At 43.6% G+C, this 26,461-nt stretch overlaps 1 protein-coding gene across 3 annotated transcripts in view; it reads right to left on the reverse strand.

Moving 5' to 3' along the window:
- NBAS (NBAS subunit of NRZ tethering complex) overlaps positions 1 to 26,461 on the reverse strand; it is a 701,350-nt gene that overhangs the window by 518,021 nt on the left and 156,868 nt on the right. The window lies entirely within an intron of this gene.

Raw genomic sequence — 26,461 nt, forward strand, 5'->3', positions numbered from 1 at the left:
GCTCATCTATACTAACAAGCAGAGAGCTTCAAAGTTAGAAAAATGCTAAATTTTCTATTTTTTCATAAAGTTTTGAAATTTTTCACTAAGAAATTATGCAAGTATCAACAAAAATTTACCACTAACATGAAGTAGAATATGTTACGAAAAAACAATCTCGGAATCAAAATGAAAAGTAAAAGCATCCCAGAGTTATTTATTAATGCTTAAAGTGACAGTGGTCAGATGTGCAAAAAATGGCCAGGCCCTTAACCCCTTAAGGACCGGGGTTTTTTCAGTTTTTGCATTTTTGTTTTTTGCTCCTTGCCTTTAAAAAATCATAACTCTTTAAATTTTGCACCTAAAAATCCATATGATTCCTTTTTTTTTTTGCGTCACCAATTCTACTTTGTAATGACGTCAGTCATTTTGCCCAAAAAGCTACAGTGAAACGGAAAAAAAATCATTGTGCGACAAAATTGAAGAAAAAAAACGTTTCTACGTAGTACATTTTTCGGTAAAAATTACACCTTATCTTTATTTTGTAGGTCCATACGATTAAAATGATACCCTACTTATATAGGTTTGATTTTGTCGTACTTCTGGAAAAAAAATCATAACTACATGCAGGAAAATTTATAAGTTTAAAATTCTCATCTTCTGACCCCTATAACTTTTTTTTTCTGTGTATGGGGCGGTATGAGGGCTCATTTTTTGCGCCGTGATCTGAAGTTTTTAAAGGGTACCTCTCATCAAAAAAACTTTTGATATATTATAGATTAATGTATGCAGAATAACTTTACAATTGCATGTTATTAAAAAATATGCTTCTTTCTATTTAATTTTCCACTTTGAAGAAATGACCACTAGGGGTCTCCATACCAGTCATGGCAGCAAGCATTTCAGACTCATGCTGGAGTCCTAAACACTACGAGCTGCCAGTCTGCTTTTTTCACAAAGGAGAACACTCAGAGCTGCCAGCCTGCTTTGTTCACAGCCTGTTTGGCTGTGAACAAAGCAGGCTGGCAGCTCTGAGTGTTTAGGACTCCAGCATGAGTCAGAAATGCTTGCTGACAGGACTGATTGGGAAAAATACTATAGAAAGAAGCATATTTTTCATTAACATGCTATTGGAAAGTTATTCAACATTCATTAATCTAAAATATATCAAAAGTTTATTTGATGAGAGGTACCCTTTAACGGTACCATTTTTGCTAGGACTTAATGATCGCTTTTTATTCATTTTTAAATTATATAAAAAGTGTCCAAAAATGCACCATTTTGGACTTTTGAAGTTTTTTGCGCGTACGCCATTGACCGAGCGGTTTAATTAACTATATATTTTTATAATTCGGACATTTCCGCACGCTGTGATACCATATATGTTTATTTTTATTTACACTGTGTTTTTTTTTTATGGGAAAAGGGGGGTGATTCAAACTTTTAATAGGGGAGGGGTTAAATGATCTTTATTCACTTTTTTGCACTTTTTCTTGCAGTGTTATAGCTCCCATAGGGAGCTATAACACTGCACACACTGATCTTTCACATTGATCACTGGTTTCTCATAGGAAACCAGTGATCGATGATTCTGCCGCTTGACTGCTCATGACTGATCTCAGGCACTGAGCAGTCATTTGGCGATCGGACAGCGAGGAGGCAGGTAGGGACCCTCCGGCTGTCCTGCAAGCTGTTCGGGATGCCGCGATTTCGCCGCGGCTATCCCGAACAGCCCACTGAGCTAACCGGCAGTTTTTACTTTCACTTTTAGCCGCGTTGCTCAGCTCTGAGCGCGCAGCTAAATGGTTAATAGCGCTCGGCGCCGCGACCGTGTAACCCCGCGTTATATCACGGGAGCAGGACCAAGGACGTACCGGTACGTCCTTGGTCCTTAAGGGGTTAAGGTGAAAATGGGCTGGGTCCTTAAGGGGTTAAGGACTGTCCAGAGTAGGAGAAAATCCTCTTAAACATATGCTGCTCGGGACAGCTCCTAAAATGGACAGATATGTCAGCAGAGAGCACTGTGCTTGTGATGTCAGCAGAGAGCTCTGTGTTCCAAAAAGAAAATAATTTCATCTGTAGTATTCAACAGCTACTAAGTACTGGAAGGATTAAGATTTTTTAATAGAAGTCATTTACAAATCTAAATATCATATGGAGTAGGTGACCTGGCACTGTCCCAAGGTCTTCAACCTCAGAGGGTTCATCTGTTGGATTTCAGGTAGCTTGCAGCCTGGTCTTTTTTATGTGTCCTGGTGTGGTGCTTCTCAAATTCAGCAAAGCATGCACAACAATATCCTCATAAGAAAGGAAATGTTGCGCTTCGAAGCGCAAAAGCGCCATAACGGACCGTCGCCTACCGGCTTAGCCCACCCGCTCCCGTTCCATCATTCCACCTCCCTGCTATGTACTTGCTAATGTAACCATGAATAAAGGACTTTCTTCTGCATGATATATCGGGTGTCTGAGGTGAGTGCTCAAAAAACATTTCCTTTCTTATGAGGATATTAATTTACAAATCTGTTTAACTTTCTGGCACCAGTTGATAAAAAAAAAAAAAAAAATATTCCACCAGAGTACCCCTTTAATGCGCTAAGCACAAACTGAGTTACTTTTGATAATTGTGGTTAAAAAAATTGTGAACAGATTTGTCCCTAGAAATGTTTCCTTTTTAGTAACAAAAACAACACTTACCCTGATTCAACATATATGGTATTTATAGAGCGCCAAGACTGTGCGCTCATAATTGGAGCCCTCTCTGTTATTACTACTCTTAATGAACTCTTCCACTCAACTATTTCCATCCTGTAATTAATTCCCTTGAAAACTCCAATTCCCTTAAATAACATCTTGTAGACTGTTAAAATGAGGCTGTTTTTATTTTCTGCCGGTTATTACGACTGGGAGGTCAACATGACTTTTAATTAGTCTGCCGTAATTAGCAAAATAAAACAAACCAGAGGAAGAAGATTATACATTTTTCCCAGATACAAGAGAAAAACAAAAAAAAAAAAAACTACAAGAAAACGTATTAGTATAAAATAATAGAGGAAATGTCTTTTTACCAATAGGAAAAGTGTAAAGTATAAAACAAGGCAGACACATAAACAAGTATGAGGGTCAATTCACAAGTGGCAGATTTGTTAGAGAAACTTTTGTGACCGTCTTACTCATTTAAACCATATTTAAATGAAGTGAAGTTTTTGAAGAAATTAAATGTTAATCATTTTATGTTTAAAAGTACCACGGGAGAGGAAGACATCTTGTTAAATTGACTTTTCATGGTGGCTGGTGCTCATAAGAAAAGTTCTGATTTCCAAAAACATTGCAATAATAATCTTACTTACTAATACAAAGTTACAGACTGTATCACAATTTAAAGCTGCATTCACAAATCTATAGACTTCAGAGCTAAAATCTCCAAACATTCCTTGCTGGTTCAATATCTGGTTCAACCACAGTGATCCCCGCAATCTCCTGTACAGGGCTGCAACTCAACAGTCTTAGGAGTGCTCCGGCCGCCACTCCTGCTTGTCTCCAACGGTGAGGAAGAAATAAGAGAACTGGCGAGTTGCAGCGCCCCATACAGGAGATTGCAGGTGAGCCCAGTAGTCAGACCCCTTGCGATCAGAAACCTATCCCGTATCCTGTGGATAGAACATAAGTTACGTTCCCTGGAATACCCATTTAAGTTGTACTTAAATTACTTCTATTAAAAAAATATTAATCCTTCCAGTACTTATTAGCTGCTGAATACTACAGAGGAAATTATTTTCTTTTTGGAACACAGTGCTCTCTGCTGACATCTCTGTCCATTTTAGGAACTGTCCAGAGCAGAATATGTTTTCTATGGGGAATTTCTCCACCTCTGGACAGTACTTAAAATGGACAATAGGTGTCAGCACTGTGGCCATGATGTCAGCAGAGAGCACTGTGTGCAAAAAAGAAAATTTCCTCTGTAGTATTCAGCAGCTAATAAGTACTGGAAGGATTTAGTTCTTTTAATAGAAGTAATTTACAAATCTGTTTAACTTTTTGGCACCAGTTGATAAAAAAAAAAAAGTTTCCGCCGGAGTACCCCTTTAATATTTTCCTATATTATATATACACACACACACACACATTCTTTTCATTCATGAAATATACGGTAGGCTGGGAAAACAGATTCCCCAAACATAATGTAAACATGTCTATGACATCTGCAAGTACCATATTTTTCGCTGTATAAGACGCACTTTTTCTTCCCTAAAACTGGGGGGGAAAAGTTGGTGCGTCTTATACAGTGAATACACCCCTATCGCGGCGGTCCCTGCGGCCATCAACGGGCGGGACCCGCGGCTAATACAGGACATCACCGTTCGTGGCCATGTATTAACCCTTCAGACGCGGCGATCAAAGCTGACCGCAGCGTCTGAAAGCAAAGTGACACTAACCCGGCTGTTCAGTCGGGCTGTTCGGGACCGCCGCGATTTCCCCTCGGCGGTCCCGAACAGCCCGACTGAATAGCCGGGTTAGTGCTTACAGGACACCGGGAGGGACCTTACCTGCCTCCTCGGTGTCTTCTCTGTTCAGGGATCCCCTGTATGGCCGGCGCTCTCCTTCCTCGTCATCACGTCGTCGCGTACGTAACGACGTGATGGCGGCGACGGAGAGCGAGGATACCCGGCCGGCAGCAGAGACGTTCCGGAGCGACGGGGACACGGCGACAGCGATGGAGCGACATCCAGGGCAGCGGTGACGGGTCCAGAGCGGAGGGGACACATGATTACTACCTCCTCCTGCAGTGGTCTTCAATCTGCGGACCTCCAGATGTTGCAAAACTACAACTCCCAGCATGCCCTGACAGCCAACGGCTGTCCGGGCATGCTGGGAGTTGTAGTTTTGCAACATCTGGAGGTCCGCAGGTTGAAGACCACTATTGGGTTCAAAATCTTTATTTTTTTAGATTTTGCACCTATAAATTGGGTGCGTCTTATACGCCGGTGCGTCCTATAGGGCGAAAAATACGGTATGTTGCCAGCATGCAGTTTTAGGTGCTGGCCTTTCAAATGAAGTTCGGACCATGCAACATTCTAATACAGGGAATACTCCGTGAGATACCCTCTATATGATGTGCACACGCTCTAACATGACACATGTAATAGGGCTGTCTTGTTTGAGAAACCTTTTCAAGGCTTTCAGTATTAGAGGCTTACATCCACCCAACGTGTTTTCTTGGTTCTGCAGTGTCTTCAGGACAAACACTAAAGCATTTATGGTACAAGAGTAATATATTCACCAGGGAATAACAGGCTTGTCTCTAACTGTGCTATCCCAGCAGGCACTTGTAGAAATTTCTAAAGCATTGATTGTTCCTTTCACATCTATAACAAAACGATGATAATGCATAAAGAGATGGATAAGATGAGCCTACAGGTCCTGTTTTATTGTGATATTCCTATGAGCCTGGAAGCAATGAAATGTTACAGAATGAGGCTTTTGTTTGTTCTTTATTCCTACTTTGCAAGTGTACAGCTGCAATACCAGAAGTGACTGTGATCATGACTATTCTGAGAGACAATTAATTCTCAATTGTCATGCGAAGTGCTGAGTATATTGCCACCACCATCGCCTTTAACTATCGGCACTTAATAAAGTCACATCTGGTTGCTACAGTAACAGAAGACTGGCGCCCACATTGCAGATATACTCAGATCTCAGTACTGGCGGAGGTGACAGCAGGAATATTATCCCTATCACTGCGTCTATCACTTTACAATACTTGGGAAGTTTTTACAGTGAGCTGTGAACAGACTCTAATGAGAGAGCAATGAATATATACGACTTGGTTTAATGTGGACGGAACCTTTTGAACTCCAAGTGAACCAGACTCCTATCATTGGGGTCTTAGTGGGACCACCAACTATCACAGTCTGGAAACAGATGAGGATGTTGAGGAGATAATTAAAGAGAACCTGTGGTTATTCTGAAAAAAAAAAAAAAAAAGTCCTACATAAAAACCAAGTTGCATATATACATTGCTCTCTTATAACAGTCTGTTCACAGCTCACAGTGAACACCTCCTAAGTATTGTAAAGTCATAGCCGTAGTGCAAGGGATAATATTTCCACTCTTTAACCCCTTAAGGGCCAAGTATGTACCGGTACACCCTGAGTCCTTTCCCTTTCCCCAACGCGGGACCGTCTAACAACGGCCGGGACCTGTGGCTAATAGCGCGCGGCATTGATCGCAGTTCCACGCGCTATTAACCCTTTAGACGTGGTGTTCAAAGTTGAATGCTGCGTCTAGAGTGAAAGTAAAATAATGCCGCTTAGCTCAGGGGGCTGTGAATCCCGCAAAGCTGTGACACAGCAGGAGGGTCCCATACCTTGCCTCCTGGTGTCCGATCACTGAATGACTGCTCAGTGCCTGAGATCCAGGCATGAGCAGTCAAGCGGCGGAATAATTGATCAATGGTTTCCTATGAGAAACCATTGATCAATGTAAAAGATTAGTGTGTGCAGTGTTATAGCCCCATATGGGAGCTATAACACTGCAAAAAAAAAAAGGGGGAAACAGGGATGTGGAATTCCTATCGCCTGACGCCCGGGACAAGCAGTTTCGGGTGCCGGGCAGGTACATTTTTCCGGCCCTTAGCCTGTCTTCGGGCAAGCAGGGCCGGACCTGACAAACACTGTGGCGCTCTGTAGTCTGTATGGAGCGGACTCCCAACTCGTGCCCGCTCCATACTCTGCAGCCCCTGGCTGTGGAAACTGGTGTCCTCTGAAGGCAAAACAGGGGGAGATAAGAAGCTGTGTATGTCCTATCTCCCCTGCTCTGCCTTCTTTCTGCAATGCAGACCTGCGGGGGGAGATGAGGGGCGTGGCTTCTCGCTCCCCGTGCAGACGCACGTCTGCACGGGGAGCAAGTTTCACACCGCCGCTGATAGGCAGCATGCGGCGCTCTGCAGTCTGTATGGAGCGGGCTCCGGACTCCTGCCCACTCCATACTCTGCAGCCCCCGGCTGTTCTCAGCAGTCTGTATGGAGCAGGCTCCGGACTCGTGCCCGCTCCATACACTGCAGCCCCCGGCTGTTTTCAGTAGCCGGGTGCTGCTGCTAATAGCCAGCATGTGGCGATCGCCGCAGCTGGCTATGAACCCTTTAGATCGCCGCTGTGAAAGCTGACAGCGGCCTCTAAAGGGACATGTGAATGCTCCCTGGTGGGCTAATGGGGTGGATCGCCCCCCCTCAGCGCAATCGCAGGGGGGCGATCCACTATGGAGGTAGCCGGAGGGCTTACCTCTGCTTCCTGCTGTCCGGCTCTGTCATTGATAGATCCTGGCTGGACCAGGCTCTATCAATGGATCGCAGAGCTCACAGATCAATGAGTTCAATAGAACTCTATTCATCTGTATGAGGAATCTAATGATTCCTCCTATAAGTCTAATAAAGTGTATAAAAAAAAGTTTTAATATAAGTTTAAAAAAAAAAAAAACAACACACATTAACCCCTTTCATGTTAAAAGTTCAAATGACCCCCTTTTGCTATATAAAAACATGCAACATATTATAAACATAACATTATAAACATATTTGGTATCGCTTCGTGCGTAATTGTACGACCTATTAAAATATAACATTATGTATGCCGTACGGTAAATGCAAAAAAAAAAAAAAAAAAAAAACACAGAATTGCAATTTTTATAATATCCCCAGAAAAAAAGTTAAAAAGCGATTAAATAGTCAGATCAATACCAAAATGGTACCGATACAAAGAACAGATTATGGCGCAAAAAATTAGCCCTCATACAGCTTGGTATGCAAGAAAAAAATACTTACAGGGGTCAAAAAATGTCAATTAAAAAAATTCTAAAAAGTTCAAAATTTTTTCTTAATTAGTAAAACATGACAAATAATTAGCCCTCATACCGCCCCATACGCAGAAAAATAAAAAAGTTATAGGGGTCAGAAGATGAAAATTTTAAACGTATAAATTTTCCTGCATGTAGTTATGATTTTTTTCCAGAAGTACGACAAAATCAAACCTATATAAGTAGGGTAGCATTTTAATCGTATGGACCTACAGAATAAAGAGAAGATATAATGTTTACCACAAAATGTACGGTGTAGAAACAGAAGCCCCAAAAGTTACAAAATGGTGTTTTTTTTTCAATTTTTCAATGATTTTTTTTCCCGTTTTGTCGTAAATTTTTGGGTAAAATGACTCCTATCATTACAAAGTAGAATTGGTGGCGCAAAAATAAGCCATCATATGGATTTTTAGGTGCAAAATTGAAAGCGTTATGATTTTTTAAAAGGTAAGGAGGAAAAAATGAAAGTGCAAAAACGGAAAAACCCCTGGTCCTTAAGGGGTTAAAGGGGTACTCTGACCCTAGACATCTTATCCCTATCCTATCGCCTATGGGGATCCTTGCGATCTCCATGCTGCACCAAGCATTAATTCAGAGCATCTGGATCAGCGCTGGAGGCTTGCGACGTCAGGGCCGCGCCCCCTCAATGCAAATCTATGGGAGGGGGCTTGACGGCTGTAACGCCCCCTCCTATAGTCTTGCATTGAGGGGGGCGTGGCTGTTACATCACAAGCGGGGCATGACCGTGACATCGCCCCGCATGGCCAGTCATCTGGCAGGGAGCGATATTTGCTTCATGCACCAGATATCTGGGGTGCCGCAGTCGAGATTGCGTGGACACCGGCGATCAGACATCTTATCCCCTATCCTTTGGATAAGGGATAAGATGTCTAGGGGCAGAGTACCCCTTTAATCACATAGAATGCAAAATGTTACATTTTATATTTACAATGTCTTCATTGTGGTCTTGTGTTTTTATTGAGGTTTCCCCTCATCAATTAGATGTTATGTGATAGCGAATAGGATGTAAGACAGTTCACAATTATGTGCAATGCTGGGTCAGAGCCTGCTGCTTTTGGTGCAGGTGTTGTGGCGGTCAGTGCATTTTGGATGTAGTAGTTTCACCACTGCTGCTGTTGTAGTTGTACCTCTTTTACATATCACTGTTCTAGAAGATTTATTTTTATCTTTAGGTCAAGTTTACACAGGATGTTTATTCCATCTGATGAACAAAATCAATTGCAGCAGTCAAAATGGTAAAATGAATGTGTCAGCTGCTTTGAGTCATCAGAACTGGAGACAGCCCAATACAGAGGCCAGGGAAGGTAGCAGGAGGATACCTGGGACCTCAGTCATGCAACTCCTCTCCTATCCCTGTCCCCGCTTTACTGAGCTGGAAGTGGAGCACTGTTTTCTTGCACCAGCATTCAATTTATATGCACAGCAAGACTTGGGAACAGGGCTCGGCTTCCAGCTAACTGTCAATCAAACAAGGACAGAAATTTAAGTGAGAAGATGTTTCAGCCTTTGCACTTCAGGGGCTTGGGAATCCCTTTGGCATTCGGAACAAGAAAATGAAATCATTTTTCTATTTGTCTCCTCACACATATTCAACAATGTCAGAAGTTTAAAATGTGAATTGCAGCTGAAAATGTTACAGGTAAAAGTAACTGATCTCAATAGGAGCTGTGCTCAGTAAACCGAAGCCACTATTACACAATGTACAATGCAGGGGCTTCCCGCTCTCTACATTGTTCATATCTGGGCATTGTGGTTATGTGTATTGGCTAATTAGAAGGGATAGTGAATGTTGATACCTCAATCTGCTATTGATGGCTTATCCTGTGACTAAAGAATATTTTTTTTTTTGCCTGGAAAACCCCTTTAAGACAAAGCCACACATGCATGTACAATCTATACATATCTGTATTAAATAGGACAATTTTAAATCATACCTACACCAATACACGTTAGAAAAACGTTAGCTGAACCCGTTTATTTTGGCTGGACTGAATGACTTTCTAATGTGAATGAGGCCTGTTAATTCTACCCTAAGGGTTTGTTCACACAAGCAGTTTATTTGAGGGTTTCCCGCTGCATGTTTGAAAGGGGCGGCCTCTCTGCGGCTGTCCGTAGCAGATTTTCGGCTGCAGAATTTTTGCTGCGGAACATCTGCCGCAGACCCTACAGTCATGGCCGTAAATTTTGGCACCCCTGAAATTTTTAAGAAAATGAAGTATTTCTCACAGAAAAGGATTGCAGTAACATGTTTTGCTATACACATGTCTATTCCCTTTGTGTGTATTGGAACTAAACCAAAAAAGGGAGGAAAAAAAAAAATTTGGACATAATGTCACAACAGATTCTAAAAATTGTCTGGACAAAAATATTGGCACCCTTTGAAAATTGTAGACAAATAAGATTGTTTCAAGCATGAGATGCTCCTTTAAAATCACCTGGGGCAAGTAACTGGTGTGGGCAATATAAAAATCACACCTGAAAGCAGATAAAAAGGAGAGAGGTTCACTTAGTATTTGCAATGTGTGTCTGTGTGTACCACACTAAGCATGGACAACAGAGAGGCGAAGAGAACTGTCTGAGGACTTGAGAACCAAAATTGTGGTAAATATCAACAATTTCAAGGTTACAAGTCCATCTCCAGAGATCTAGATTTGCCCTTGTCCACAGCGCGCAACATTATCAAGATGTTTGCAACCCATGGCACTGTAGATAATCTCCCTGGGCGTGGACAGAAGAGAAAAATTTATGAAAGGTGTCAACGCAGGATAGTCCGGATGGTGGGTAAGCAGCCCCAAACAAGTTCCAAAAGATATTCAAGCTGTCCTGCAGGCTCAGGGAGCATCAGTGTCACCGCGACTATCCGTAAACATTTAAATGAAACGCTAAGGCAGGAGACCCAGGAGGACCCCACTGCTGACACAGAGACATAAAAAATGTTGCCAAAATGAACTTGAGTAAGCCAAAATCCTTCTGGGAAAACATCTTGTAGACAGATGAGACCAAGATAGAGCTTTTTGGTAAAACACATCATTCTACTGTTTACCAAAAATGGAATGAGGCCTACAAAGAAATATGGTGGAGATTCAATTATGTTTTGGGGTTGTTTTGCAGCCTCTGGCACTGGGTGACTTGAATGTGTCCAAGGCATCATGAAATCTGAGGATTACCAACAGATTTTGGGCAGCACTGTACAGCCCAGTGTCAGAAAGCTGGGTTTGTGTCCGAGATCTTGGGTCTTCCAGCAGAACAATGACCCCAAACATACATCAAAAAGCACCAAGAAATGGATGGCAACAAAGAGCTGGAGAGTTCTTAAGTGACCAGCAATGAGTCCAGATCTAAATCCCATTGAACACCTGTGTAGAGATCTTAATTGCTGTTGGGAAAAGGCGCCCTTCCAATAAGAGAGACCTGGAGCAGTTTGCAAAGGAAGAGTGCTCCAACATTCCAGCTGAGAGGTGTAAGAAACTTATTGATGGTTATAGGAAGCAACTGATTTCCGTTTTCTTTATTCCAAATTGAACTTTGACCCCTAGATATCACTTTGACGGAATCTGGTTATTTACTGCTGGTATTCATGGACGGCATCAATTACTACATTTTTCTTCAACGTTCAACAACAAAGTCGCTAACACTAGGCAGGTGAACAATTTGCTTCCCAGAAAACAAAGTTGGAATATGAAGACACCGTGATCAGGTGGCAGACAACCAGCATGTTAATATCCTCTGCTGCTGCTATTCTGTTCCCCCCACGCCAACTATCGATCTGCTAAATTATAGAGAAATCTTAAAGACAGAGAGACCGCAGCAGAGATGACGGATACATGGATTGATTTTTATCACTGTGGAAAATGAATTGTAGCAAAACCTCCATAACAATGGAAATGGAAACAAAAAAAAAAGATGCAAATTTCATTTTCACATGGCCCCTTAAAATCATCACCACCCCTGTCGCACACCAAGAAGCCCAAGAGAGGTAGGTAGGGGAAGGGGGTTAGGAATGGAAGCTCATTGACAGGTACCTCGCAATAAAAACAGTCAGAATTTGATGTTAACTTATACAAGTGTGGCAAGTCCAAGTGCCATCCGAAAATTATCAGGATTGTAAAGGCTACCCTGGTCACTAGTGTTGCGTGTATGAGCGCCCTCTATACAAATCATAAGGTTGAGGTTATTTGGCAATTTGAGGTTAAAGGAGTATTCCAGTATCAGAAAATTGTTTTTAAATAGAACTGTCATCCCAAGATACATAACTTAAAGGGGTATTCCAGGATTTTTTTTTTATTTGACTATGCTACAGGGGTTGTAAAGTTAGTGTAGTTCATAATATAGTGTCTGTACCTGTGTGTGACGGCATTCTCACAATTCTTCTGTGATTTTCACCCCACTATTTATTTTTACCCACATACAAAATGACTGTTGTCTCAGGTTTTTCCCAGCTTGCAATGCGGCCGAGACCTGACTCACTAGTCAGCTGATGACAGGGAGCCTGTCTGCTTCAATGGATGGAGGGATCAATCTGCAACTAATGCAACAGATGTAGGCAGCCTGATTGAAAACCACAGGTCTTTTGTTTCAATGGGTGGGGCGGCTGATGTGTGAGAGGGAGAAAAATAGAATTGTGGGATTTGTAGTAAAAAAAAAAAAAAAAGAAAAGTCAAACAGGAAATACAAGTTCACAAAAAGCTAGCCACAGTGTTATGGTAATCTCCTGACATGGCCATTTAGCCCCAAGACAAGCGCAGATCCATCCTAAGAATGTCCATTACTGCCTGCCAGGTAAGTATTAAAATAATCTTATAGTGGCTAACCCCTTTAATAATGTAGTCACAAATTGTACTGGCTTCAGCATTTTTTTTGCTCGATACACCCCTGACAGAAAGTTGTGTAGTCCTTCCATTGTCAGTGAGGTGTTGTCCCCAGCCCCCCGGCACTCCCTCTCTCCAGAGACAATGCATCCTCTTCTGCTGTTCTAAGAGGTGTGGCAGGATCTGTAGCCTACATCACCATCTCACTGTCATACATGCATATACATAAATATATATTTCTTTATTAGGACATTAATATGAAGTAGGAGATGTGTTTGCCTTGTGCCGAGTACAGCTTCTGCAGACCTGCTGTGTGGAGAGATATTCTGTTTTGTACAGCAATGTTCTGCAGCAGTTCTTCAGCTGTTATTCAGCTCTTCAGGTTGTTATGAAGAGCTGAGGGAAACAATTGTATTCTGGGAATTGTAGTGCTGAGCAACTTCTCAAACAGGAAGCACATCTGACATAGAAAGAGCCCCACGAGGTGTGAATTTCATTAAATATAAAATATAGTCATAATATTTGTGACAAAGGGTTTTTCATTTTTGTTAAAATTATAAACCTTGTTTCCAAATGAAAATCAAGACTAAGGCTGCTTTCACACTATAAAGTTCTTCGGTTTTAAAAAGCTGTTATAATTTTCCGTTATGAAAACTAGGGATGTCCCGATACCATTTTTTTTAAGACAGAGTACGAGTACCGATACTTTAATTCTAGTACTCGCTGGTACCAATTACTAGTACTTTTATTTTAAAGGGATTCTGATGATGCTTTCCGTGCTGATGTGGGTTAATTGTGGTGTACAATGTTGTGTACAATGCTGTAGTATGAACCAAGATCTCTCTCTCTTCTCCATTGGGCAGAACAGGGAATTTGCATTGGCGGCGAAACCGATGTCTCCGGAGCGGTTGGGCTGATGTTCACATGGTGAGCAGTGGTAGAAACCGGGTCACCTGCACTATCTACTTATAAATTGAAGATTCAGATGACTCTGCTGTAAGATTGCCCATAATAGTAGGTAGTATCCCCTTGCAGACATTAGTAGAATCGCCCCCCCCCCCCCGTAGACAGCGCCCCCCCCTTGTAGACTGCAGCCCCATTGTAAACAGAAGGCCCCTTCACCTGTAGATAGCAGGCCCCCCCTGTAGACCGCAGCCCCCCTTGTAAACAGCAGGCCCCCTTTAGACACCAAGCCCCCCCCCCTTTAGACTTTAGTAGCAGCTCCCCCCCCCCCCCGTAGACCGCAGCCCCCCCTGCAGACGCTAGTAGCAGGCCCCCCTTTAGACCACAGCCGCCACCCTTGTAGACAGCTCACCTGCGGCTGTTCTCTGACGGTTGCTGCCGCTATGCTTCCCCGTTCTCCTGTACGCATCATGGCATTCTATGGAGGAGCCTGTGCCATACACGTTACTCTGCTTCCTCCGTAGCATTACACTGGGCGCAGTGGAGGAGGTGGAGTGACGTGTGTCACATGCTCCACCATAGAACACCATGATGCGGACGGGAGATCGGGGCAGCAGAGCAGCAGCAGGTATTGGATTTGGTATTGGGGACACTGAACGAGTCCCCGATACCATGGAAATGGCTAGTATCGGCCCCGATACCGATACTAGTATCGTTATCGGGACATCCCTAATAAAAACGGCCGTTACAAAATCCCATACAGCCGCTCCAACCACACTCCAAAAATTATTCAGAAAAGGTTGGAGGAACATGACAAAGAGTTCAAGGTGATGACTTGGTGTCCAAAATCCCTCAATCTATATCCGATCTCTGCACTAAAACAAGTCTGGTCGATGGAGGTCACAACTTGCAACTTACAGGACTTAAAGGGGTTCTCAACCCCTAGACATCTTATCCCCTATCCTTTGGATAGGGGATAAGATGTCTAGGGGTGGAGTACCCCTTTAAAAAGGATCTGCTGCTGACATCTAGAGAGCAGACACCACAGGACACGTCAGAGGTCTCGACAGGTCAGAGCTGCTTTGTCGGTTGAAGGAAGGCCTACACAATACAGGGCTGGGGGTTTTAATGTTAAAGCTTAAGTGTATTTGCACATGACAGATCAGCAGCAGAAGTATCTGAATAGTTGTTCCCTACAGCATGCAAATAGATATCTGAAGAAGAAAAAAAACAATGAGGAAAGGACAGTATTCTAGATCTGTGCAGAAATTCTGCTGCACTCTGTGAATATAACCTAAAAATTCTGTGTAAATTTATAGATCACTACCTGAACATAGAAAACCAGGCAGTTACCCAGCCAAGAATCAACAATACCTGAAATTACAAATTTTACAGCTTAACAAATAATGCCAACAGCGCCCCCCACTGACATTCAGTAGCACAGCATTATTTTTCTTCAATTTACAATAGTATTTATGAGCTACAAGTAAAGATTGAATGTTAGGGTGCGTTCACACGGCCGTCTTTCCCCGTTTTTTATCCCGTTTTGATTCCGTTCTTGCAGGCTCTAAACAGATTAAACGGTTTAAAAAAAACTATCACAACTATCACAGCAACTTTTGTGCTCTACAACAGTTAAAAATTCACACCACACTTAATAAATGCCTCCCCCATAGTGCCCAGACAAGTGACAACTAAGTGGATGAAACGTATGAAGGCAAAGACAAGAGGAAAATCGATATAGAGATCAGTATTGATCACAGTGTCTAAAGGGTTAATGGCGGACATCAGTATGATCCATGTCGACCACAAATACTGGCGGGTCCCTAACTGCTCATAGCAGCCGAGATCTGCAGTCTATGAATCAAGGGTAGCTCCAGCGCTTACTTCATAGACTGTAAACATGTCGCCAATGTACTTCAATGTGCGCCAATTACCAGGGCGCAGCAACTTACATGTGAAAATATCATGTAAAACAAGAAATTTACGTCACAACGTCCTCTTTTCAAAATTTGACGTGAATAGCATAAACCTCTGGTCATTCTCATGTAAAACCCTTTAAATATTTAGTAAAAAAAAACATTCGCCACTTTTCGCAATTTACGTTTTGGGCCAAAAGATTGGTGTGAAAAAGTTTTATACATGTCCTCCGCAATGTTTACAGAGCAGCAAAATAGATGAGCTCTCAACCACACAGTGACAAAAAATCTGTAATGGAAACTGACCCATGGAACAATTGTTATGTTTGATCTACTGTGGATTTATCAGAGACTACCTGAGTACCCAGTGTTGCCTGGTCTTTCCTTCCTAAATCCTTGTTGTGGAGGAAAATCAACAGAGGAAGCTTTTGACTTCATATCCCATCCCCATATATTGTCGTCATATCCCAACCTCCTATCCCGACCCGTAATATGTGTACCAGGTATTGAAACGGCGTTGCCCGGTTTTTCCTTCCTAATCCTTGTTGGGGATGAAAATAAACAAAGGAGGAAGCTTTTGACTTCATATGCAGTCCTCATATATTGTTGTCATATCCCAACCCCATATCCCGTCCTCATATCCCGACCTCCTATCCCATCATCACATCCCGACCTCCTATCCCATCATCACATCCCGGCCTCCTATACCGGCCTCCTATCCCGGCCCATAATATGTGTACCAGGTATTTAAATATCTCCAGCCGTACAGAAGTTATGTGGGAACATACATTTTCCATTGATTTGCATGAGACTTTAAACAAAAACCCCGACCCTCACAAATGGGGGTAGGTAAGGGTTAAATTAACTATCCTATATTTTAAGTGGACATATAATTAATTAACATGTGACCAAGTATTATCAAAATATCTCCAGCCGTTTGGAAGTTATGCAGAACATATATTTCCCATAGACTTGTATAGGACTTTAAAACATAAACCCGGGACCTGGCAAATGGGGGTGAGTAAGGGTTAAATTACCTATCCTATGTTTGTTGTTGACATATAAGTAACATGTGTGCCAAGTTTCATGTTAATATCTTTAGCCGTTTGGACGTGATGCTGAAACATACACATACATACATACATATATACACACGTTGAGTTATATATATATATATATATATATATAGATTTTATCAATTTACTTCAATTAGGAAGTCAAAATCCACAATAAATCTGCAGGCGTTTCATATTTTGCTGCGTACAATGCATTCGGAAAGTCTTCAGACCTTTTCACTTTTTTCACATTTTGTTTGTTGCTGCCTTGTGCTAAAATGAAAAATTTAAAATTCTTTGCACTCAATACCCCATCATGACAAAGTAAAAACAGAACGTTAAGAAAAAAAAGAAAAAAAAAAAAAAAGGAAAAATATTGCAGTGACATAAGTATTCAGACCCTTTACTCAGGACTTCGCTGAAGCCCCTTTCAGCAGAGATTACAGCCTCCAGTCTTCTTAGGGATGATGCCACAAGGTTTGCACAACTTGATTTGTGGATTTTCTGCTATTTTTCTCTGAAGCTCCTCTTAAAAGGGTACTCCGCTGCTCCAGCGTTCTGAACATTTAGTTCAAAACGCTTGGAGCCAGAGGCCGTGATGTCACACCACACCCCCTCCATTCATGTCTATGGGAAGGGATGTGTCGGCCAACACGCCCCCTCCCATAGACATGAATGTAGGGTGTGTGGCGTGACATTACGAGGGGGCATGGCTGTGACGACACGAAAACTCCCACAGGAACCTGCCATTTGTTTAGAACACCGGGTGCTGCAGGAGATCGTAGGGGGCCCCCAGCAGTGGGTCCCCCAGCAATCGGACATATCTCCTATCGTTTAGATAGGGGATAAGATGTCTAGCAGCAGAGTACCCCTTTCTGTCAACTTCTGTCAGGTTGGATGAGGACCGTCGATGGAAGCCTTTTTCAGGTCTCTCCAGAGATGTTCTTCCATCTACAAACAGAATCTTTGAAGCTTAGCCAGAATAACCACTGGGTTCTTGGTCACTTCTCTACCAGTTACTTAGCCTGGTGTGACGGGCAGCTCTAGGAAGAGTCCTGGTTGTTCAAATTATATTCCATGTAAGAATGGAGGCCATTGTGCTCTTGGCAAATTTCAGTGTAACAGAAAATGCTTTTTGTACCATTCCCATCTTCAGATCTGTTCCCCCACACAATCCTGTCTCTAAGCTCTACAAGCAGTTCTTTCCACCTCTTTGCTTGGTTTTTTGCTTCGATACACATTGTCAGCTATGAGACCTTATATAGACAATGACTTTGCATCTCTAAAGTGTTAGTTTATTTGTCTCCAAATCCAAGGCAACAAATCTGTTTTGTGAATTTCCCGCTAAAATAAAATTCACAGATTTTCCGCAGAATGTGGCTCCACCTTTAAAGAAAATCTCCACCTTTAAACACCTTCAAATTTCTAGGCACAACATTCTGCACCGATTAATTTTTTTTAATACATCTAGTGGTCAGAGTTTAGTATTTCTGATATGAAGCTCCTAATAAATAAAGGTACTTATGAAGTTTTAGACACCTTCCTATATGCGCTCCATGGATTGTCTATAGGCGTTGTGACCACCCCTATTTTCGAGATCCCAATGGTTGGAACAACCCCTTTCCTGCGATCATACACTTATTCCCTATACTCTGACTAGGGAATAATTTTTAATAGTGGGACAACCCCAAAGTAGATGAAACATATAACACAAAATTAATAAAGAAATAAATTAGTAATACATTTTTGGAATAAATGTAGAATTCAAAATATAAAATAAACTTTTAGATTTTACATTAAACTTTCACATTTCAGATCATTTATAATGGAGGTGGAAGAACAATATACTGATTATTCTCTGGGCGGCTATAAATTGCAGATAACCTCCCTGGCAGAACAAAGCTTCATTCTTTACGTTGTCTCAAGTAATTATCTCTACATCAATATTTCTCAGAAATCTAAAATCTCTGAATCTTAATCTAGGTAAAAGAACAATATACTGATTATTCTCCGGGCGACTCCAAATTGGAGATATGTCATGAAGTATATAATAACAAGGAGAAAATGTCTTATTTTAAGACAGATTAAGTGGAATTGCAAATAAAAACAAAGCAGGTCATTGAGCGTGGTGACAACAATGCTGCAAGACAAGACGAAGGATCGGTCTGAATGAACAGTTAACCCCTTAAGGACCCGGGCTTTTTCCGTTTTTTCATTTTCAATTATTCCTCCTTAAATTTAAAAAATCATAACTCTTAAAAATTTTCACCAAAAATTCTATATGATGGCTTATTTTTTGCGTCACTAATTCTACTTTGTAATGACATTAGTCATTTTACCCAAAAATCTACGGTGAAACGGAAAAAAATCAATGTGCGACAAAATTTATGAAAAAACACTATTTTGTAAGTTTTGCGGGCTTCCGTTTTTACGCAGCACATTTTTCGGAAAAAATGATACCTTATCTTTATTCTGTAGGTCCATACGAAGAAAATGATATACTACTTGTATAGGTTTGATTTTGTACCACTTCAGAAATAAATCATGAATACATGCAGGAAAATTTATATGTTTAAAATGGTCATCTTCTGACCCCTATAACTTAAATTTTTCTGTGTTCATGGCGCTCGCTATGAGGGGTCATTTTTTGCACCGTGATCTGAAGTTTTTAGCGGTACCATTTTTGTTCTGATCAGACTTTTTCATCACTTTTTATTCCCTTTATTGTGGTATAAAAAGTGATCAAAAATGCGCTATTTTGGACTTTGGAATTTTTTTGCGCGTACGCCATTGAATGTGCGGTTTAAAAAGCAGTATATTTTTATAATTCGGACATTTACACACGCGGTGATACCACAAATGTTTATTTTTATTTACACTGTTTTTTTATTCTTTGAAATGCCGGGTGATTCAAACTTTTATTAGGGGAAGGAATAATTGAAAGGGTTAATGATTTTTTTACACTTTTCTTATGCAATATTATAGCTCCTATATGGGGCTATAACATTGCATTAACTGATCTTTTACACTGATTGATCCATCTCCATAGGAATGAATCAATCAGTGTTTTCGGCGATTGAATGATCAAGCCTGGATCTCAGGCTTGAAGCATTCATTCGGCGATCAGACTGCAGGAAGGAAGGTAAGAGACCTCATCCTGTGCTACAGCTGTTCGGGATGCCGCGATTATACCGCGGCGATCCCAAACAGCTCCCTGAGCTAACCGACAACTTTCCCTTTCGTTTTTAGCCGTGCGGCTCAGCTTTGAGCGCGCGGCTAAAGGGTTAATAGCGCACGGCACCACGATCAGTGCCACGTGCTATTAGAGGCGGGTCCCGGCTTCACTATGACGCCGGGCCTGCCGCGATATGATGCGGGGTCACCGTGTGACCCCGCGTTATATCGCAGGACCGGGACCCAGGACGTACCCAAACGTCCTGGGTCCTCAAGGGGTTAAAGGGGTGGAAAACATTTTTTTTTTTTTTTAAATCAACTGGTGCCAGAAAGTTAAACAGATTTGTAAATTACTTCTATTAAAAAATCTTAATCCTTCCAGTACTTATTAGATGCTGAATACTACAGAAGAAATTATTTTCTTTTTGGAACACAGAGCTCTGTGCTGACATCACGAGCACAGTGCTCTCTGCTGAGTAGGAGAAAATCCCCATAGCAAACATATGCTGCTCTGGACAGTTCCTAAAATGGACAGAGATGTTAGAAGAGAGAACTGTGCTCGTCATTCAGCAGAGAGCTCTGTGTTCCAAAAAGAAAAGATTTTTCTCTGTAGTGTTCAGCAGCTACTAAGTACTGGAATTATTCAGATTTTTTAATATAAGTATTTCAGATCAGCAAAGATGGCGGATGAAAGTCCCCATTTCCTGCCTCCGTCCATCTCCCGGGGTCTTCTGCACTGATCTGCCTTCCAGCAGACTAGAGCAGAAGATCGCCAATAATATAGCATAGCATTGAACAGTATTAGCAATCTAACGATTGCTATAAATAGTCCCCTATTTCTGCGTTTGCCACATGAAACTGGAATTTTTTTATTTTTTATAAAATGCAATCAAAAAGTCACATATATATGCAAACGTGGTACTGAAAGAAACTACAGATCATGGCGCAAAAAATTAGCCCTCACACATCGCTGAATACGGAAAAATAAGAAAGTTAGAGTTGGTCAAAATAGGGCAATTTTAAACAGACCGATTTTCTAAAATCCATAACGCTTATATTTCCATTTCCAGACCCACATGAGGGCTTGTTTTTTCATGACCAGTTGTACTTTGTAATGACATCACTTATTTTACCCTGAAATGTATGGTAAACAAATGTAGGAGGCTCTGTTTTCATGCTGTACATTTTACTGTAAAAAAGGGATTTTTGTCTTCCCATAAAATCCTTTTCTCGGAGGATCCATTGGGGGGACACAGCCCTCGGGTATATGCTGTTGTTGCTAGGAGACTTGACACTAAGACCCAAAAAAGTCGGCTCCTCCCAGCATGATATACCCGCCTACAGAGCCTGAGGAAATCAGTTTAGTCCCCAAGCAGTAGGAGAGGACCGAGAGGCAGAAAACCAAGACCAGTCCGAGGTAACCAGAACCAAAAATTAACTGAACACACCCTCGGACAGTTAACCAAAACCAGAATACCCAAGAAAGGGCGGGAGCTGTGTCCCCCAATGGATCCTCCGAGAAAAGGATTTTACGGCAAGACAAAAATCCCTTTTTCTCTATCGGCTCCATTGGGGGACACAGACCTTGGGACGTACCAAAGCCGTCCCTGGGGTGGGCACAGAAAACAATCAAGGGGCAGGCTGAGCCACCGCCGCCTGCAACACCTTACGGCCCAGACTAGCATCCGCGGATGCAAAGGTATGAACCTAGTAGAATTTAGTAAAAGTATGCAAGGACGACCAGGTAGCCGCCCTACAGACTTGAGAGGCTGAAGCCCTGTTATGGAGAGCCCAGGAAGCTCCGACAGAACGCGTGGAGTGAGCTGAAACCCTGAAAGGAGGGGTCTTCCCCTTGCAACGGTAAGCTTCTGAAATGGCAGACCTGATCCACAGCGAAATGGCTGCCTTCAAAGCAGGTAGACCCTTACGGTGACCGTCCGTAAGAACAAAAAAGGAATCACATTGACGAAAAGAAGACGTAACAGAGAGGTAGGTACGCACCGCCCGTACCACATCAAGTTTATGAAGCAAATGCTCCCCGGGATGAGATGGAGCGGGACAAAAGGACGGGAGGATGATATCCTCATTAAGGTGGAAGGCAGAAACCACCTTAGGTAAAAAAGAAGGAACCGGACGAAAAACAACTTTGTCCTGATGGACAATTAGAAAGGGAGAGCGGCAAGAAAGAGCCGCCAACTCCGAAACCCGTCTGATGGAGGCAATTGCCATAAGGAACACCACCTTCCAGGAAAGGAGACGAAGGGAAACCTCCCTGAGGGGTTCAAAGGGCCCACCCTGTAGGGTGCCAAGGACCAAATTGAGATCCCAAGGAGGTGTAGGAGACCTGTAAGGAGGAACCGCGTGGGCCACTCCTTGAAGGAAGGTCCGAACATGAGAATCAGATGCCAGAGGGCGTTGGAAAAGAATGGAAAGGGACAAAACTTGACCCTTTAACCCCTTAAGGACCAGGGGTTTTTCCGTTTTTGCAATTTCGTTTTTTCCTCCTTGCCTTTAAAAAATCATAACTCTTTCAATTTTGCACCTAAAAATCCATATGATTATGCTTATTTTTTACACCACCAATTCTACTTTTTAATAACGTCAGTTTGCCCAAAAATCTACGGCAAAAGGAAAAAAAAATAATTGTAAGACAACATTGAAAAAAAAACGCCATTTTGTAACTTTTGGGGGCTTCCGTTTGTACGTAGTACATTTTTAGGTAAAAATGACACCTTATCTTTATTCTGTAGGTCCATACGATAAAAATGATACCCTACTTATATAAGTTTGATTTTGTCGTACCTCTGGAAAAAAACATAACTACATGCAGGAAAATGAATACATTTAAAATGGTCCTCTTCTGACCCCTATAACTTTTTTATTTTTCCGCGTATGGGGTGGTATTAGGGCTAATTTTTTGCGCCGTGATCTCAAGTTTTTAGCGGTATCATTTGTACATTGATAGGACTTATTGATCATTTTTTCATGATATAAAAAGTGACCAAAATACGCCATTGACTGTGCGGTTTAATTAACAATATATATTTTATAATAATTCAGACATTTCCGCACACGACGATACCATATATGTTTATTTTTATTTACACTGGTTTTTTTTTATGGGAAAAGGTGGGTGATTCAAACTTTTAATAGGGGAGGGGTTAAATGATCTTTATTCACTTTTTTTTTCACTTTTTGTTTGCAGTGTTATAGCTCCCATAGGGACCTATAACACTGCACACACTGATCTTTTACATTGATCACTGGTTTCTCATAGGAAACCAGTGATCGATGATTGTGCCGCTTGACTGCTCATGCCTGGATCTCAGGCACTGAGCAGTCATTCGGTGATCGGACAGCGAGGAGGCAGGTAGGGATCCTCCAGCTGTCTTGTAAGCTGTTCGGGATGCCGCCGCCGCGGCTATCCCGAACAGCTCCCTGAGCTAACCGGCATGCTTTCACTTTAGATGCCGCGCGCTATTAGCCACGGGTCCCGGCCCGCCGTGGCCCCGCGTTATAGATCGGGAGCGGACTCATGAGGTAAGGTTACATCATTGGTCCTGAACAGGTTAAAGAGCTGAGAGCTAATTGCTGTTCCAGCCCTGACTGCAAAAATAAAAGGAGTCGGGGAAGGGAGAACACCACTGGAGAAAGAGATTGAGATTCACACCAACGAAAATAAGACCGCCAGGTACGGTGGTATATCTTCGCGGAAGAGGGCTTGCGCGCGTTGAGTATGGTGCGAATCACCTGTGTTGAGAAGCCACGGGCCCTTAGTACCGCGGTCTCAACCGCCACGCCGTCAAATGCAGGGACGGTAAATTGGGGTGGCACAGGGGACCCTGGGAGAGAAGGTTTGGACGAAGCGGAAGGCGCAGCGGAACGTCGTCCAGGAGGCGGACGACATCGGCGTACCATGCCCTCCGAGGCCAATCTGGAGCCACGAGAATGGCGGGAATGCCCTCCTCTTTGAGCTTCCTCAGGACCCTGGGAAGGAGGGGAAGAGGAGGGAACAGATAAGGTAGGGCGAAACCTGACCAAGAAATCACCAGTGCATCCGCTGCCAGAGCACGGGGGTCCCAGGACTTCGACAAAAAGAGGGGAACCTTCTGGTTGTGGCGGGATGCAAAGAGGTCCACATCCGGAGTTTCCCAGAGGTCGCAGATCTCTGCAAATACCTCCGGATGAAGGGACCACTCGCCGGGGTCAGGAGAGGATAGCTTAGGAAGTCTGCTTCCCAATTGTTTACGCCTGGGTACACGAACCCCCGACAGAACGGTCAGCCGCTTGTCCGGCGGGAGGCGAACCCAGGCAGACTAGGTGTCGAACTGGAGTCCCAGTAAAACCAACGACTGAGTGGGGAATAGGTTGGACTTGTCCTGATTGACCAACCAACCGAAGCGAGACAGGGCCTGAAGAGTGAAGGTGAGACTCTCTAGATTCTGGTCTCTGGACGGAGCCTTGATCAGAAGGTCGTCCAAGTAAGGAATCACCGAGACCCCCTTGACCGTAGCAGGCCGTTCACCGGCACAAGGACCTTGGTGAATACTCTAGGAGCTGTGGCCAGGCCGAAGGGGAGAGCCACAAACTGGACCGCTGGTGTCCCAGAAAATCGGAACGTGGAGGTTGGCGTCTCTGATGTCCACTGAGGAAAGAAACTCCCCTGGACCATGGTCGCCAAGACCAAATGGAGAGACTACATGCGGAAGTGGCGCAGGAGGAGAAGCCGGTTGAGGTGCTTTAGATCCAAGATGGGGCGTACTGAACCCCCTTTCTTGGGAACTACAAAGAGGTTTGAATAAAAACCTTGAAATGTTCCTTGGAATGGACCGGGACAATGACCCCCTGAATGAGGAGGGACTGAAGCGCACCCCAAAAGGCCTTTGCCAGAGAGGGAGACCGTGGGGCTCGAGAAAGGAAAAAACGATCCTTTGGAAGAGAGGCAAACTCGATCCGGTAACCGATGAATACCACATCTCTGACCCAGGAGTCCTTTACATGCGTGGTCCAGACGTCCCGGAAGAGCACCAGACGACCTCCCACCAGAGAAAAATTTGCGAGTGGGGGCGTCCCTTCAGGCAGAGGTGGGTTTGCGGGTGCCCGCCTTGGCCGCAAAGCGGCCCGAACGATTATCTGATTTCCAGGATGGGCGGGTCAGGAAAGAGAGAGCCTTCTTGTTCCGAAGTGCCTGGCCCCCTTCGTGACACCGAAGGTACGAAAGGACCGAAAGGAGGTAGATTTGCGGCGGGTAGTAGTACCGCGGGCCTTATTTTGAGGTAATAATGAACTCTTCCCTCCCGTGGCTTCCGAGATGATCTCATCTAGGCGCTTACCAAAAAGCAGAAAGCTAGTAAATGGAAGCTCAGTGAGAGATTTTTTGGAGGCTGCATCCGCATCCCAGGCTTTGAGCCACGTGGATCTACAGAGAGCCACTAGGTTACCCGTTGCAAAGGCAGCACAGCGGGCCGACTGCATGGAAGCAGAACATAGAAAATCTCCAGCTTTAGAAAGCAGGAGAATTAAGTCGGTCAGTTCTTCCGAGGAAGCCCCCGAAGAAATGCCCTGACGGAGTCGGGAGACCCAGATCGTAAGGGCTTTGGAAACCCAGGCAGAGGCAAAAGCAGGGAGAAGAGAAGAACCCGAAGCCTCAAAGGCAACTTTTGCCAAGGTCTCCACCCTTTTGTCTGCTAGATCCTTAAAAGAAGCAGCATCAGGCAAAGGCAGGGTAGTAGCCCTAGATAGGCAGGAGACTGGTGGGTCCACCGTAGAAGGTGAAGTCCACCGGGGCACTGAGGGCCTTAGCGAAGGGATAACGTGCTTGAACCTTCTTTGTTTCTTGAAACCTTTTATCAGGATTCTTCCAGGCAGACTCCAGCAAGGCTTCAAATTCAGCATGGGAGCTAAACATCTTGGGTGCCGGACGGGCACGATGAAAGGAAACTTCTGGGACAGCGTCCAAAGTTCCTGGGTCCTCTAGGTGAAAGGTGTCTCTTATGGCCGAAACCAATGAGTCCACCTTGTCAGTCATGTCTGTGCGGTCCTCTGAATCAGAGGCAGAAGCAAAAGCCTCATCAACTAGTTCTCCAGGGGAGTGGGAAACGGGTGGATGCAGCCTTAGAAGAAGGAGACAGTGACCTGGAGCGCCGTTCTGGGGACTCAGAATGGCGACTTGGGGAGAGTCTTCTAGAAGAGGGACGCTTGCGGGAAGACGTAGCAGAGGGACGATGCCCATGAGGGGAGCGCCAAGTCTGTACAAAGACTCCGGAGAGGAGTCAGAGGAATGACCCCTATTACGCTTGTGAGAGCATTTAACATAGGGTGAGGGAGAGCGAGTCTGGAGGGGCAGCAGAGCCCACTGGGTCTGGGGTAGCATCCTGAGTAGGAATACCAGGGGGGTCAGGAGGTGCAGTGGTGCAGGCGGGTTCAGCAGACCCAAGCATTTTAGAGTTGCAGCCCTTGCAAGAATAGTAGGTGACCAGGGCCCAGGTACCTGCTTAGAGGGAGGAACAGTTCTGGGCTCGGACATGATTAAATAAAACAGTCTCACCAGCAGCCGCTGTGAGGAGAAGTTCTTCAGGAGAGAGCGAGAGAGAGAGAGCGAGAGAGAGAGAGCGAGAGCGAGAAATAAGCAGGGGCAGCTGGACCAATGAGAAGAGAGGGGCCGGGTTAGACTGGGGCGCCTCTGATTGGTCCTAAGGCTCCTCTGCCTGCTCCCATTGGCTGTAGTGGTTCGCGCGTCTGAACTCACAGA

Source organism: Hyla sarda, chromosome 3 (genome assembly GCF_029499605.1).
Source record: "Hyla sarda isolate aHylSar1 chromosome 3, aHylSar1.hap1, whole genome shotgun sequence".
Lineage (NCBI taxonomy): Eukaryota > Metazoa > Chordata > Amphibia > Anura > Hylidae > Hyla > Hyla sarda.